The sequence below is a fragment of the Aythya ferina genome (genome assembly GCF_964211825.1).
Source record: "Aythya ferina genome assembly, chromosome: 3".
Taxonomy (NCBI): Eukaryota; Metazoa; Chordata; class Aves; order Anseriformes; family Anatidae; genus Aythya; species Aythya ferina.
In genome coordinates, this window is record NC_140298.1 from 105,436,256 (window position 1) to 105,454,284 (window position 18,029).

At 36.6% G+C, this 18,029-nt stretch overlaps 2 long non-coding RNA genes across 2 annotated transcripts; one reads left to right on the forward strand and one right to left on the reverse strand.

The window, feature by feature from the left end:
* Positions 1-554: 554 nt before the first annotated feature.
* LOC311434816 lies at positions 555-9,081 on the forward strand. The gene is made up of 2 exons (XR_014691746.1): positions 555-3,189; positions 7,219-9,081. It is a non-coding gene; the product is annotated as an uncharacterized lncRNA (long non-coding RNA).
* Positions 7,191-17,642, reverse strand: LOC311434814. The gene is made up of 4 exons (XR_014691744.1): positions 17,594-17,642; positions 12,283-12,421; positions 8,305-11,486; positions 7,191-8,179 (listed from the first exon to the last, which is right to left on the reverse strand). It is a non-coding gene; the product is annotated as an uncharacterized lncRNA (long non-coding RNA).
* Positions 17,643-18,029: the final 387 nt, after the last annotated feature.

Consider the following 18,029-nt stretch of genomic DNA (forward strand, 5'->3'; position numbering starts at 1 on the left):
GAGAAAGAGTGAGAAATGAAAACATACACATTCAAACTGTGAAGGAAATTATTCACTATGCATGTGATGAAGGGCTGGAATACCCAGTGGCAAGTGCAGAGCCACTGTGAGGGAAGGCATCACCTTCAGAAAAGAATGGATGCAGTGGGTGAGTGATTTGCTTGAGTGTATGGGGTCAAAAGAATAGGATATAACTTTGTTTTAGCTTGGACACCCAGCCACAGACAATTTTCCAGATGCTTTACAGTATACATTTCTATACCATGAAGCTCAGCCTAAACTACAGCTGGTCTACACTGCCCTCTCTTCTTTCTCTCCTTCTTTTTCACCCTCCACTTACTGCTCTAAAGAAGGGAGTATGATTATAGTCCCCCTCTTCGGTCCTTGCTATGCAAGACAGAAGGACGTTGCTGGATGGGAACTTTGATAACAATTGGCAAGTCAGAGGCTATTCACCATTTGTAAGGAAAACAAAACAAAACAAAACAAAACAACAAACAAACAAACAAACAACAACAACAAAAAAAACTTTAAAGTCAGATTTTATGCAACAGTATGTGTTTTAACAGATGACTCGGCATTTCACACATATGAAGGCTGTTATAGCCAGAAGCCCTTGTTTCATTATTACACAGGAACAGCAAGACTCTTCATTCCCAGACCTCCTCCATCACATGAAAGAAGGTTGGCTTCAATTTCTTTGGTAACTGGCTTTGAGCAGTACATCTATGGTTAGACTGAGACAAAAATACCAGCAGTGATCTGTGATTTTGTATTCCAACCTGGGTCACCTCAAAGGAGATCCATTTTAAGAAGCTGGGTAACAACAGTTTTTAAAATCAAGTGCTTTTGAAATATCTGAAGAATCCTTTAACAAATTCTGAATTTACATCATTTCTCAGGCTGAAAATGGTAGCACCATAGGGAATGAACATACCCAAGAAAAAGCAGTCAATTTGAGAAGTCATAGACAACAGTTATTTTTTAAAGATCATATTACATAATCAATGACTGTGGAATAAAGGACATTTCACAGCAACAGTTCTGTGGTAGAAATGTACTCTGCAAGGTTTGTTCCATGGGAGAGAAAACCTGGAGTTAGAGATCACAAAGGCACACTTCATCTGTATTATGTAGTACAGCAATTGTTCCAATGTTACAGATGGCCAGGAAGCAACTGAGAAGCCACTTTCTTAGCTTACAGTATGACATTTCTGGATTATTCACAGTAACACACATTAATATTTTACTCTGGCGACATTTATGCATGGAAAGCATTATGACTATTATGGCTGGATTCTATGACTGACACACAGAACCTACACTGTGTGCCCTAGTTTGCTCTATGGCTTGGGAAATATGTTAGGAGAAGATATGAACAGTTTTCACCACATCTACAGGCCATGGCAGAGAGTGGCAAGTCTTCACATCCTTTCTTTCTTCCATTAGACCAACCAGGAAGAGCTGAATGCAAGCTGTTTCTCTGTGCTCAGAGGACAGGGAGAGGAAAGAAAAACAGTCACTTATTGGGACTGCCTACAACCCACATATACGGGGTGTGTGACCTGCTATAGGGCTTAGGCATGCATTTGCTTCACTAATGGCTGTAGCAAGATTTTTTCCCACTGTAGACCACTTCTTCTGGCTGTACATGTAGGTTGCAGTGTCTGAACAAACTTCAGATGCTTTACAAAGCATTACATTTGCTGTACAAACTGGTAGCATAAACTACAGGTCACAAAACCTTAGCTTAAACTAATTTTTTTTTTTTTTTTTTTTTTTTTACTGAAATGTTTGATGAAGGTTCATACTTCGTTTCTCCTGCCAGAGTCAATGAGGTGTTATTCTCTGGTTGATGGGAACTAAAATATCAAACTGCTCCAGCTGCTTACTTCAGTGAGCAAGCATCTAAGCCATAATTGAACAAGACCTGAAATACCTATATGAGACCGGAAAAATAATTTTGTGGTCAAGAGAAAAGATGACCTTGTGGTTAAGTTAGGAAACCAGGGTAAGTTGCTTAGAGCCTAGGATAAGAAATTCTGCCTTGTGCAAAGAGTAAATCATGTACTACTTAACAGTTCAAATGGTCTTAAAATATCTGTGCATACAGTGCTAAACCTTTGCATATTGCAAACCATTTATGAATATCATATAGTTAACAGGGTATGTTAGGTTATCAAGACAGACAGCTCGAGCCTAATATTTCTGTTGACCTAAAAGCTCCTGTTCGTGACCTTCACAGTGGCTATTATTCATAATCTGCCCACAACTTTTCAGGATGATATCTATCAAACTTTCAGAGGAATTCCTGTTTACATTTTAAATCAGAATCAATAATTCACGTGTTCCAATAGCATGACTTCATTTCACTTTGAGATCTGCCCTGCATTTCTCTTTCTAGGAAAATAACTTTCCACATACTTTTTAATCCTTTCTTTTTGCATGTCAAGATGATCTTTTACATTATACCACACAGTACAATGTATTACCCTGGTACATTCAACCCTATCTTGCATTATTTTCAATTTCTTTTCTACTCTGGGCTCAGCTGTTGAATGAATTGCTCCAGAATCTGTAACTATCATCTTGCAAACACCCTGTTGAGAACTACAGGAATTTCAGAAAGTATTTTCAAAAATTAAATTTTCTTTTTCATGTAGTTATGGCAGGGACTAGTTATTTGTAAACTGTTATAAATGTTATAAATTTGCTGCAACTCTCTTCTTCCACCAAGAATACTGTTATTAGTTTGAAAATAAGGCTTATAAACAAGTCAGTAGAGTCCCTAGTCTGATGGTGTTGTTGATAACCAGCACCTGGGGGTGCTGGTTGACAGCAGGTTGAACATGAGCCAGCAGTGTGCCCAGGTGTCCAACAAGGCCAAAGGCATCCTGGCCTGCATCAGAAATAGTATGTCCAGCTGGACTAGAGATGTGATTGTCCCCTTGTATATGGCACTGGTGAGAACTCATACGAAGACCTGTGTTCAGTTTCGGTCCCCTCATTACAAGAAGGTTACTGAATTGCTTGACTATATGCAGAGAAGAGCAACAAACCAGGTGAAAGGACTAGAAACAGGTGTTATGAGAAACAGCTGAGGGAATTGGGGTTGTTTAGTCTACAAAGAGGAGGCTGAGAGAAGACCTCACTACTCTCTAAAAATACTTGAAAGGAAGTTGTAACAAGGTGGGTGTTGGTCTCTTTTCTCAAGTGACAGTACAGGAGGAAATGGTCTCACATTGTTCCAGGGAAGTTTTATATAGATATGTATTGGACAATAGGAAGAATTTCTTCAAGGAGAGTGTTGTCAAGCATTGGAATGGGCTGCCCAAGGAAGTGGTGGAGTCCTGGAGGCATTTAAGAGATGTGTGGATGTGGTGTGAAGGGACATTGTTTGGAGATGGCACTTTTTAGGTCAGGTTGATGGTTGGCTTAGTGATTATGGCTTTACAATATTCGATGTGTACCTGGTATGATTCTGATAAAGCATTAATACTCAGAGAACAACTATGAATAAAAATAAAACTTTCAGTAAATATTAGATTGAAAATGAAAATTTTCTCAAATCCAGAGCAGTCTGAAACTAGGAGGGAGAGTAGAAGAGGAAGAGTGGGAGAAGACAGACAAATAGGGCTCTTCTGTAGGAGACCAGTATCTAAATCTGCTGGATAACCACATCCCCTATGAACCTATTAATAATACATTATTAACTGATTTTTAAAATGTTTCTTCCAAATTTTCTATCTTAATAAATTCTCTTTTTATTCTTAAGCCTCTGGTGGAAAAACACTTCTAATCCTAATTCTTTTTTTTTTTCTAAAGGAATTTCTATCTGTTTTGCCTTAAGCAAAAACTTGTATTGATTGCTATAGAAAGTAGATCCTCATATATAAGTGAGAGACATTTTATTGTAATTAAATTGCCTTGAAACTGACTTTGTAGCTTCATTATAAATACCCTTTGATAGTCTGAATTTGCATCTTCCTCATTGCTTTTAGGGGGGGAAAAAAGCAATGAAACAAAAATAAGTTTTCCTCTTTTAAGGTAAAAAACATTGAGGGAAAATAAAATAAAATGGAGAATACTATGTGCTATTTTTCTTCCATATGCTTCAAAGATAAGGTAGAATTTCTTGGAATATCTTCCTTTCTCTAGTGGAATGCGAACAAGCTTCCATTCCAAAACCCCTAGAATCCAGGAGGTATAAAACCAAGTATTGCCAAGCAAAACCCAAAGCATTTCTGATTCAGAGCTTTCAGCAATCACATTTGCTCTGCAGTATGACCATGACCACAGTCCAATTACTATGATGACGCAGGAGGAAAAGTCTATTGTAAGCTTCACTGCCTATTCATTAGGCCATGTCAAGAGAATTGTTTTCAGAAGAGCCCACTCATGTCTCAAGTGGCTCTGCTTTTACTGGGGGACTTGTCTGATGAAAATATTACAAAAGATGAGAAGTTCTCATCAAAGTTCAAGCTGGTTCAGAGCTTATGAAGACACTTCCAGGACAGGCTCAGGAAAAGAGCAATGGGAAGAAACATAAATATATATATATATATATATATATATATATATAAAGTCTCAAAACCAGACCAGCTATTCTATGTTTTTCTTTTGGCTTTCCTAATTTCTTTGCATTTATTCTTCACAATACCCAAATGAACTGTCTAAAAAATTTCCAAACCAAAAGAACAGAAACATCTAGGAAGGATCAAGGTAAGGAGCTCTTTGTGTTCACTCAGTATAAAGCAAATAAATTTAGACCCAGCTTTGAAATAACTGTAATATCTGCAATCCCAACAAATTGTACCTGCTGCCAGGAATCATACCAATAATTCTGCTATTTAAACATTGCTTTTAAACCAAGAAATAACCACTTATAATTCCTTTAAAGAAGCACCGCCACTGTGTATTGCAGAAAGGTTCAAGTGCCAGCCTGGTTATATGGTTATATAGGCCTTTTCCTGCATTTAAAATAATTTGAATAAAGGAAAATTAAAAACATACAAACAAACAAACAAACAAAAAAAAATTAAAAACTTACTTTTGAAAAGTATTTCAGAGTAATTCTCATTGGAAAGCCAGAAGTCATCTCCCACACACCTCAGAGATAAATGATTAGAGCTATATAAGAGTAATTTATCTGAATGCTTATTACAGAGTTAAAGAAAGGATATTTAGCTTAGGAAATAGAAAATTCTTCATGTCTGCAGTTTGAGAGATGAGGGCATGCAATTTAAAGTTATTTTCTAGTACATCATTCTTAGGAGTCTTCTAGCCAAGTGGGACAGTCTCTATTATAACAATTATATTTAATAATTACATATAATGATTTAAGTAGTTCAATGGATATTGCAGAAATCAGATCTGTCTCAGTACAATATCTCAACACCTCAACTTAATATATTTGTTTTAATAAATACATAATTGAAATTTACCAAAAGGTATTATTGACATTATTGATGTCAGTGACAAAAAGTCACTGACAGCAAACAAGTTATGTTTCATTTTGAACCCTAAATGAAGACCTGATCTAACACAAACTTGGGTTACTCCAACATAGTACAAAATTATTGTCCTGTCCCTCTATACAACACAAAACCTTGATACTAGGCTGTGAAAGTGATTGAAAGTAAGGAAGGATTTTTACTATGTAATTTTGTTCTGTTGTCAGTTGCATAAAGAATGGAATCAAGCACATTTCTGCATACATTTATGATCTTTATGTCCCTTTAATTGTGCCTTTGTGATAGTACATGAAATACTGAAATGAAAATAAAGGGAAATTCTAGAAATTGGATTTATTTATTTTGTCAGAGGCATTTTGCTTTCAGAGGTAAATTGAAGATGTAAGGTTCAGTTTTCAAATGTATTCAATTGTTAGAATTGTAGTCAGATGCTGACATTACTTTCAAGTGTATCTCAGAAAGTTAGGTAATAATTCATCTTTAATTCAATGCTTGAACGTAATAATGGGAATCTAACTCTGTTTTGATGCATTGAAGTACCTTTGAAAATCTGTCTATTTACTTTGAGTTAAATCTAAATAAATCTAAAGTCTATATTGTAAAAAGCTTTTAGGCACCTAAGGCAATATATGAAATTTACCTGATAAAAAACAGATGCATTACAGACACCTATTTAGGAGCTAATAATTTAAATTCCCCTTATAGTTATTGGAAGCAATTGCCATTTTTAGTTTGTAATTCATTTCATCCTAAAGTATACATCTCATGCAAGATACATGCTGATATGGAAGCCAGATGAATAACACCAAAATAAATCCCCATTTCTCTAATAGTTATTTCTCCTAATTGACTGCCAAAGGGAGTGTGTAGGACCTGGCCCAGAAGAAGTGGTTGACATCTATGGATAGCTCAAGGTTGCTATCCTTCGTCATCTAACTCATCTTAATCCTCTTCCTAGAGTCATCCAGGTGTAAGCTAGATGCTGTGATGTTGATCCACAAGCCTATATAATCTAAAACTTTTAAGAGTCATTCCATTTAAGAATGACCAGAAACCTATTTAACCTATGGATAAATTACAGTTATGTTCAATTACACAAACAAAAGAATTACACAGTCCTCCAAATGAACTCCCACCACCAAAAAATAAAAATAATAATAATAAAATCTTACAACCCCTAAAACTAAATATTTTTGCTTCTGGGGGAATTCTTATACTGGATCTGAACCTTGAATCTCAAACTCGGAGAGTTTTCTTAGATATTTTCGTTGTTGTTAATAAAATTTTTAATTATTTTCTCAGACTGATGAAATTGATAAGCAGAGGAGAATCAGGACACGGGGCATTAAAGTGAGAGACAGCCATGTAGTAACAATAAAAAGTCATTACTAAGTCTAAATCCTTTGGAAGATGGTTCTTACATCCTATTCAAAACACTGGATGGTTAAACACATTGTTATTGTGGGTATCAATTAAAACAAAAATTCTACTAGTAAAGTTAATCCAAACCATTTAAATCTTCAATTTCTGTCTAATAAGCACATATCAAAAATCAAGCACTTGCACAAGTATCCGAGGAGCTTTTAAATCTGATTGTTACAGATAAGCCATTTGTTCTGGTTGTTAAAGGTCAGTCAGTACTTCCATTAACACCTTACTTTCAAGGTGTTATATGCTGCCTGTAAAAATTCATTTTAGGTGGAGAAATTAACCAACTTTTTTTTTTTTTTTTTTTTTTTTTCAGGCAAGAATAAAAGATTCTTTCTTATAAGCAAATACAATCTAAAAGATATCTTATTTTTGAAATACAGAATGTCAAATAGAAATACCCATTCACTTGATTCAATTAATTTTTTTTGTGTTATACCTACATTACTTTAGTCAGGGAAGAATAACTTTTTTCTGTTCAGGAAGTTGACATATTTTTGTAGGGCGGAGGAGGAATGATTCCTAGCAAGAAATCCATATATTACCTTCATATAACAATACTGGAGAGTGAAGAGGCATCCTCTTTGGAAATATATTCCACTATCCTTATTTGTCATAAAGATTAAAGGTTCATCCATCATAAAATCCCTTCTGCACCAAGCAAGATTGTCTTTTGACATGGGTATACTTCATCAGTCCTCATAGGGGTCTTTCTGCACCAACTTGACTTTCAATTCAAGGGCATCAGAGACCTAAAGTTTAGTCCTGGTTAGACCACTGGTCTACTGATCTCAGACATATCAAATCAAAGCTGATTTTCAACAGTGTTGTGGATGTTAACTAATTGCAGGAACTGGTTGAAGTGCTGGAGGGCTGGGCTGCTATTCAGAGGGCCCATGCAACTTTGGAGAGGAGAACAGACAGGACTCCATGAAATTCATCATAGGCGTGTGTCAAGTCCTGCACCTGGAGAGGAATAACCTTGTGCACCAGTACAAACTGGGAGAAGACTTTCTGGAAAGTAGTTCTGAAGCGTAAGGCCTGTGGATTCCTGTCATCAAGTCTGAGCCTGGATCAGCAGTGAGGCCTTGCAACATGGGTGGCCCAACCTATCCTGCATTGGCAAGAGTGTAGTCTGCGGTTTCTGGGAAGTGATACTTCTCTTCTGTTTGGCATCTGTGATACCACTTCTGAATACAATGTCCAGTCTGGATCCGTTGTGGTTTAGCCTTGGTAGGCAGTTCAGCATCACACAGATGCTCAGTAACTCCCTGTCACTGGTAAGATGGGGGAGAGAATCAGAAAGGTAAAAGTGTAAGGATTCAGGGGTTGAGATAAAGATGGTTTACTAGGTAAAGCAAATCTGTGTGTACAAGCAAAGCAGAACAAGGAATTCACTCACTTCTTCCTATCAGCAAGCAGATGTTTGTCCTTTGCCAGGAAAGCAGGGCTTGTCACACATAACAGTTTCTTGGGAAGGAAAACACCGTTATTCTGAATATTCTCTTCTCTTCCCTCTTCTGTCCCAGCTTTTATTGTTCAGCATGATGCCTTATGGTATAAGACAACCCTTTGGCCAGTCTGGATCACCTGTCATGGCCACATCCCCTCCCAGTTCTTCGTGTACCACCAGCCTCCTCACTGTCAGGGCAGCATGAGAAGTGGAAGAGTCCTTGGCTCTGTGTGAGCACTCTTCTGCAACAACTAAAACATCGGTGTGTTATCAGCATTATTCTCATCCTCCATCCCAAACACAACACCATACCAGCTACTAGGAAGAAAACTTTATTACATCTAAAACCAGGACAATATTCTTTGTCAACCAGCATTGCATTACTTATTATTATTATTTTAAACTATGAAGGGACGTACAAATATTTTTTATTATGCTATGTACAACTGTATTTAGTGGTGCAGAGTTTTGATATTCTGCTGCTGGGAGCTTGTGTTACTTGCAACATGTGAAACACCATTGGAAAATAAGAATACCTTCACTGTGCCAGCTCTGGCCCTTCTTAAACTGATCTTCTGTACTGGAGTAAATTTTTAGAAACAGTGCTCTGATGCAAGTAAAAGTATTTGGAGAACATAGAAAGAGCCAAATGTTTGCATACATTAATTTATTTGGCTACAGAATCTATCTGAAACGCAATAAACAATGAAACTGTAGATATTAAAATGTGCCCTTTCAGACAGTATATATCAAATTCTATTTTCAATTCCCCTGGGGCAGCCCAACTGCATGTAGAAGGAAGGATATAGATGTATATAATTTAAGTTGCTCTTCAGAAAAAAATGCTCTGCTTTTGATATATCAGAATATGCCAAAATAACAAAACAAACAAACAAAGTAAAATATAAGCCAAGATTCAATACAAGTCATATTTGAATTCTGGGACATTACTAGCTTTCCATCTGTCTAGAGAACAATACAATGCACTCATGTGACCATCCACGGAAACGAGTTTCAAAAATCATCAAGCCCTCTGCTCTCATTATGCAGGTGGTGTGCAATGCCAGATGCAAAATAATTGATGTAGTTTCAAAGTTCCCTGGATCATGTCACAATTCATACATTTTAAAGTACATAGGAACTCACAATCTATATGACAGTGTCTGCTAGTCTTTTTTTTTTTTTTTTAATTTACTTTGAAACCATCTTGGTAATCAAAAGCTATTTTAAAATTCAAATGCTAATTCACATTCTGTAAAGTTATAAATACTTATTCCTGTACATAACTACTGGAATGTTAGAGAAATAATTAGAATAAATTTAAAAATAATTTACAAATTAGTTAGAAGGTAAAGAATTCTAACATCAGGATTTCAAGGACATCAAACAGAGGCATGGCAGTAATACAAAAGACGTAACTTTCAAGAAACAGAGTTTATTAGCAGGCATTCCAGAGACATGTTCTTAATCCATGTACATGGTAATTGCAGTTTATTTATAGCACAGAAAAAAATTAAAATGTTTCACCAATGTTATTCAGTCATTTAAAGGGGATCTGGAGTGGCTAGTACTATTAACACATCCGACTGTTGGGGTCATATGAAAACGGGGGATACACCTGCTGGGTTTGATTTACAGACACCTACTGAGAGGAAATAAAGAACACAGCCATTCCCCAATTTATAGCTATCTGGAGTGAGATAGTTTATAGCTGCAGGAGTGAGAAGCAGCAGCAAACTTGTCAGAGGCTTATGGAATAATGCTCTTCTATGAACTGCCGCATAAGGCTACTTGTAAAACTGGGGCAGAGATGGCATCACCTTCCAGAGTTGCAGCACTCATTTTCTGGTCTCACCATTTAATTAAACTACTGAAGTAAAGCTGATGAACAGAAATACTATATTGAGAGGGATATTGAGGGAGAGGGAATGTGTTACCTTGCGGGCAATACTTTTCTGCTTGTGTACAACTGTTGTTGCCTGTTGCCTAGTTCTCTGAGATGTTGACAGACAAAGAAGAAATAAACTAAAAAGCTAAAAAGCTACGCATATATCATGTTTGAAAACTTTCTTTTTTTTTTTTTTTTTTTTTTTTTTCCTTCCCAGAAATTTAGATGCTTGTTCTTTTGGAATGATTTATCAATTCAGATTTTAACAATAGTAGTCTAGATTAGAGAAAACTCTTTAGAAGTTAAAAATCATGGAATTTTTCTCAAAAAGTCTTATATCTGGTAATCAGAAAATAGAGGGGAAGAGGATGTTACGGATATGACACCACTGGGTAGGAAAGATCAAGGAAGGAAGAAAAGCACTCATGCTATACTTCAGCAAATCAATGACAGTGATGACAAGTGTTTTCCTTTTTAGGAAACATTAGACTGCACACATTTCAGCAGAGACCTGGCCATACACCTGCAGTGAGATGCTGCTTTTTACATTGGCCATGGCAACTTAAACACCGAGATCTCATTCTTGCCTTTGCCAAGGAAGCAAAAATCTCACTAATTTAAGTGAAATATGGTGTATGGAGAAGACAGCTCTATCCCAGTATTTCCAATACAGGCTACAGAGTAACATGTACAACATGCCCTGGAATATTTGGATTCAAAACATTCACCTGTGAGTTCTTACTATCCTTAGAGATTTTTCTTCCTCCCTCACCAGCTACTTCTGGTATGCATTCATATATAATGTTATAATAAAGAATTGTAATTAAGAGTTTTAATTTAGAGTTATCACTAGTCATCAGATAAGAACTTTACAGTCACAGCTGCATCATTGACAAGAACATCTTGTGAATTCTCCAGTTTTACTCTAAAAGGTTTAAATCCACCACAGTTGCATTACTATCAATCCACTCTAAGTTTCAAAACAATCACAATGGTACCTGGACACACATCATCCTGCAAAATACTGTATTGTCTTCTAAAATTCAAATATCTATGACTGTGAACAACTTCAGCCTTATATCCTTATTTTCCCCTGAAACAAAGTGTAAGCCATGCTCTGCAGAAGTTGAAGCTTCTGGTGTTTCAGTGTGAGAAGATCAGATGATCTTTTGTTTCACAGCTGGGAGGAAGAAGGTCTAATCCAGGAAGCTTGTTGGAAGGGACTTTGCAAGTTACATGTGGGCTGGAAAGAGCAATATGCCTATTATCCCAACCTGATAAATGAATTTATGCTAAAACTTTATGTTATTACTTTATAGTTGAACTTGGCCATTGTTATGTTACATTACTACAACTATGACAAAGTTTAAACGGATTAACTCCTACTGAAAGTGACAGAGCTAAACTAACCATGAAGGCACAATGTTGGAACAAGCTTGTACAGTCAAAAAGCAGGAATGACTGATGCAAAGATAAAAATGTAGAGAAGATTAAAAAACAGAGGAAAAGACAAAAAAAAAAAAAAAGTGCCCTGCAAACTTAGTAATACGTTTCATGTCCAAACATGAAATCTATCCATCTGCAAAGAAAAAATGTCATGTATCATAAACAAAAGAAAGAATAATTTTGAATTGAATAAGCTGTTTTTGGATGTAGGCTTGAATTAGATTAGTTTCATCCCTCTGTGAATTTATGGACTACAAATAAGTCAAGCAAATGAAGAAAGAAGATAGAGGTGGAGAGGGTTGTGAGAAAGTGAGTCCCTGAGGACAAAAATGGAGTGAGGGAAGATTAGGATGTGAATGGAAAACCAGTGAATGAATTATAACATATGAATGTGGAGTGACAGAAAGGAAACAGAAAATATATCAGAAAACAGAAGAGTAGAAATGGATATGCATTGCATTACATGCAAAAATGACCGTGTTAATTGTACGTTTTAAAGAAACCTGCTTTAGGTTGTGACCCAGAACTGCTGCTTTAATGTTATTATTTCCCTTTCCAGTAACCCCAAAGACTATCACAGACCAGAGGCTCACCTGTGCATCCATTAAGCTGCTGGAGCGGGTTGAGCTGGATGTAGCAGTCAGTTCCTCCTGCTGCACCTCTTCATTGGGGTTCTTCTGGCTCCATTACCAGGGAGGTGATTTGGACCACAGTGAGCAAGTATGCAGTTTCCTTAGGGAGAAGGAGGGACTCCTCTATTCATCTGCTTGTTTTCTTTCTAGAATAACCTAATCTTTGTAAAATAGCTGAACAGTAGCAAAGATAATTGCTAAAATGTAACTACCTTTCAGTGAATGGGAGGCAGAAGCTAAATATCAATAATAAATAAAACTAAGAATGTAATAATTTTCATGTCAGAAAAAAACAAACAAACAAACAAAAAAAGTTAGGCTGCAGTTGTACCCAGAGACAAAGTTGGCCAAAATGATAAATAAATTTCTTATTTTTTTTTTCAAAAACAAAAAATCACACACTCTATTAAATAACTCAGTTGTTTTTAAACATGTGTACTGTGAGGTAAATATAATTTTGCAAATGATATTTAGCGTATAACTGATTCTGCCAAAATTTTCAATCAGCTGACTAATCTGGGCAGACTCCATATAAATACACCACAGCATTGATTTTATGTACTTGTTCAGCTGTTCCCAAATGCTTGACAGCCCTGACAACGTGATCGATCAGTGATCCCATTCACCCAGACCTGCAGGTGCCTTTTATGCTCTCCCTGCTGGAAGATGACAATCAGACTCATTAAAGGCAACACAAAGCATTACCAATGACATGTTTCTTGTCAGATGAACACAGCCAATGCCTATTATGATTTTATCTCAGAGAAATTGATTTAATCAGCAGTCTAAGATTTAACCTATTGTTAATAATGCAATTTAAAGCTTTTCTCTCATTGCTGATCAACCTAACTAGAATTTAAATGGGTAAGAAGCGACATGAACAAGCTCATAAGGGGGCAGAGTTTATCTCTTCTGTCTGTGCCAGCCTCTTTGATGTTTGATGCAAAGAACTAATCTTCGTGATTCCAGAAACCACATCGTGAACAAGAAACATTTTACCAAAGCTATTATGTCACATACTGCTATCTTAATTTTGGTTTTACACAAGTTTTATATTCTTTGAGTTTTCTTTGAGTTTTATGCATACGGAAGACATATTTAAAAAGCTGTCAAGTTGTATAAAGCTAATGTTACATGTATTTGTTGTATTAATGATCTAATCATTCAAAGCTTGCTTTTAGTGTTGTTTTTCTTTTTGCTTTGCTTTTCATCCACACTATTCACTTCATTACATATTACTTTAGCTTGTCATTTGTGAAAAAAAATAGTTTTCAAAGTGATTATTTTTTAAATTTAATCTACTGAAGTTACAAGAGAAAACATAAAAATGAGACTGTAAAAGTGCTTTAAAAAAACATGTTGACTTCTTGTAACACACTTATTCTACTCTGTCATTGTCAGTTTGTAGTACAAATGTACTCTTAATGAAAGATCTGAACCAATCACCATAAATTTCAGTAATTACTTTCAAATATTGCTATCATTAAACATATCATCTCTACGACTACCTGAAAGGATGTTGTGGGGAGATGGGGGTCAGCCTCTTCTTGCAGATAACTAGCAGTAGCACAAAATGGAATGGCCACAAGTTGTCCCAGGGGAGGTTCAGTTTGGAGAAGAGGAGAAATTTCTTCTCATAAAGAGTAGTCAGGCGTTGGAAAGGTTTGCCTGGGGAGGTGGAGGAGTCACTGTCCCTGGGGGTGTTCAAGGAAAAGTTGGATGTGGTGCTTAGGGATGTGGTTTAGTGGGTAATATTGGTGTTATGGGGATTGTTGGACCAGATCTGGGAGGTCTTTTCCTGCCCTAATGATTCTATGATTATTGAAATGTGGTTCAAATATTAAAGCTGTTTATATAGTAAAACTTTCTTACTCAACACATCAGGTCCTCTTCAGTTGATAGAACATACATCTGCCTCCTTCATACCTAAACAGTATCTTATGGGTAATTTTTATTCAAATGTCATTTTATAAGACTTTTGCATATTTTGTCTATCTGTTATTTAAAAAAAAATAAAAATAAAAATGGAGATAGCAGCACATTGTGTTCCAGTTAAAACATCACTAGGTTGAAGGGAATGTACAGTGTGGTGTGCTCTGAGAAGAGGCAAAAAGGTGGATTCACAGATCTGTTAGGGAGGACTTGCCATGCCCACAGGACAGCATGGCCAACCAACCTAACGAGACACTTAGAGACTTAAATTCATAAATTGGAGACCATTAAGAGTTTTACAGTGAGCTTGAAATTTCTTTGTGAAATCGGAGTTTGTGTGGTGAACATATTAATTAATATAGCTAACTGACTTTGGGAACTGAGGTAATCTGAATGACTTGAGAAGTGAGGATAAAATAATCACTGTAACCAAGACTGCAGGAGACAAAAATCTTGGGAACAAACAATTTCTGATTGCTTGACAGAAAATTGTGGTTTTGCTCCCAAGCAGCTGGGAAGTGTATTTCATTTTCCCATTACTCTATGCTTTTTCTCTGAGGGATAGGTTCTCTGTCTAAACAAATCAAGATTCCAGATTGAAAAGGTAGGCTTTTCATTTATCAGCAGAAGAATGGAAGGTGAAAATGTGCCATGGGTTGATTTTCTTCAGGGAGGCTATACAGGAAATGCATTATGTAACAAAGAGAGAACTATATGGACTCACTATAGGAGAAATTGGAGAGATAAGAATAAGGAGAGAAGACAGTAGAGATTTGTGAAAACGATGAGAGAAAATAGCTTTGTGAGAGCATTACCATCAGTGACGTTGTCAAAACAACAAGGTTGAATTTCTTCAAGACAACTGAAGCTCACCAAAAAAGAGCAGAATGGCAGTTTCACTACAGTGGAAGTCAAAACGGGATAGGTTTAGCAAGCAGTGAAAGAAAGGAAATGGTTCTTAATCTCTAGATGAATTTAAAGGTGAAAAGAAACAAGAAAAAAAAAAAAAACTAGTGATGAATTGGGGGTATCAGCAGTGAGCTCTGAGGAATGAACTAAGTGATAGCTGCAGTTTAAAGGGAACTGAAGACCATACATAGAAAAGTACTGAGGAATATAAGGAAAATATCTATTGACTTGCAAAATAGAATTTCTCTCTCATATATATACATATATTTAATATCTAATTAGGGTTATACTTTAGAAATGTTTTTTTTGTTGTTGTTGCTCACAATGGAGTGAAGAGTAGATATCTATTTTCACTATGCTTTCAGTAATGCTTAGATACAAACATTTTCAGCAAATCATTTTAAAGTCACTGTTTAGACAAGCACAAAGTACCACTGAAAAACCAGTCAACCTGCATTACCTGAGCTGTGGGAGTAGTCCCAGGGTCACTTATAACAGCAAATGCAAAGTCATATGAGTTAGTACAGTACTTGTTTGTCACAGGCTAATTTAACTCGATTTGCCTTGTGCACGCTATAAATTTGATGACACCTAAATGGATAGTTACCCTCTTGTAATGTGTTTGAAGTTGGGAGCTTTCAGTGAGACATCATACAAGTAGATTAGAATTACTTTTAATTCAGTGTCACCTTTAATACTGTTGTCAATGTCACAGTGATCAGTTAAATGGTGGTGAAAATGAAGACTTCCTACATCTGTTACTACTGGTTTTAATGAATTCTCCTTATACTTTTTGTGAAGTAGTGACCCATTTTTTATTATCTTATTACTTCTATCCTACATTGAATCTTAAAATAGTTTCTGCTTCCTCTTGAAAAATCTGGAAAACTTATTCCCTAATTCAGTTAGAAATTCCCAATGATTTGTGCATATTAAATCCAAACAAACCACCTGGTTTTGACTGTTTCTTAATCCTTCTTAAAATCAGAGGCCCATTATCAGTGGCCTCTGCAAGAGAACTCCGCAATTAGAAATCCACACAAGCTTCCCTCTTTGTCATCAAGCTGTGTATGTCTGCTCACAGAAAATTGCTACAGCTGTCAGCTTAAGTGCAATGACAAATATGTTTCTCTGCATATTTGGTTTCAGCTAGTTTTGCTCAATTCTGTATGACTTCACTGGCATGACAAGTTACACAAGTGTTGCCAGAGAGTAAGAAAGACAAGCTGCCAGGTATTTACCTTAGGTTAACCCTGTGTGGTGTTACAATCTGTGCCTGTGCTTAGCCCTGTGGTTACTAGATAACATTAGCCTTTGCACCATCAGTGGCAGGTTGATGTGTAGCATGTTCCCATTTCTCTCTGTCTCCATTTTTTTATTTTTTATTTTTTTCTTTTTAAGCAAGGTTATATAAAATAAGATAGTGTGTGATTTGAGATAACATTGATCTCCCTTTTTGTTTATCAGAGCTGAAGAATTTTTCCCAAACTACCTGTGTAAGGTTCCCTCAACAACTATTTCCCCTGTAAATTGCAAACCCTCAAGATTAAAAGCACCAGAGAAAGAAGTCTCTGAAGTGATTTACTAACTTCAGCAAAAACAATTCTGAGAACGGAGGGGGATTGACATTCCCAGCTATCACAGCTTCTCCTCCAAGAAATCTGAGGGAGTTGGGCCAACTGTTACTAAGTCGGCTGTGAGCTGACTGCTGACTTCAATTGAAAAGTTCAATCTATGGCAATTATAATGACAGATTTTGGCATTTTCAGTGACGTTTAGCATCCTCAGAAAAAAAAAAATAAAATAAAAAAATAAAAAATCAAATAATGGAAACTTCAAAGTGCCAAGGATATACAAAAAGGGGATGGAAGAGACTGGGCTTGTCAGCCAAAGGGCTGGGGGATGTTATTAAAACTGATAACTTGCAGAACAGAAGTTTCCTCTGCACTTAGAGCTGTTACTCATCTCTGATAAAGGCACATCCAACTAAACAATACTGAATATTACTGCCATTACAGATCAGGACAAATCATATTTAGAACCTTATGGAATTCAGTGCATCACATATGCCTTAACCATGACTTCCTAATTGATCCTGAAAAGGAAAGTCTGTGTCTGCATCACTCATTAAACTTAGTTTGATTGTTCCTTTAGCATTGGATATGTAGAACCTTGTTCTGACATCTTGTCGTGGTTTAACCCGGCCGGCAGCTAAACACCACACAGCCGTTCGATCACCCTCCCCCCTCCCTCTCTGGGACGGGGGAGAGAAATGGAAAGTGAAGCCTGTGAGTTGAGATAAAGGCAGTTTAATAAGTCAGGAAAATAATAACAATAACAATAACAATAATAATAATAATAATACAATGTTGATAATAGTACTACTACTAATAATATGTACAAACAAGTGATGCACAATGCAATTGCTCACCACCCGCTGACCGATGCCCAGCCTAACCCCAAGCAGTCCAGCCCCCCCTCGCCCGGCTAGCCACCCCTATATATTGTTTAGCATGACGTCAGATGGTATGCAATACCCCTTTGGCTAGTTTGGGTCAGCTGTCCTGGGTCTGTCCCCTCCCAGCTCTTACTGCACCCCCAGCCTGCCCGTTGGCAGGACAGAGTAAGAAGCTGAGACGTCCTTGGTTTAGTATAAGCACTGCTCTGCAGCAATTAAAACATCGGGGTGTTATCAGCACTCTTCTCATCCTAAGCCAAAACATAGCATTCTACCAGCTACTAGGAAGAAAATTAACTCTGTTCTAACTGAAACCAGGACACATCTCCAATCCATCATATCCTTATTATAGTGATAATCTCTTGTCTTTTAATCAGTGATACTTGGGAGAAGGAGGGGAAACGTGTGA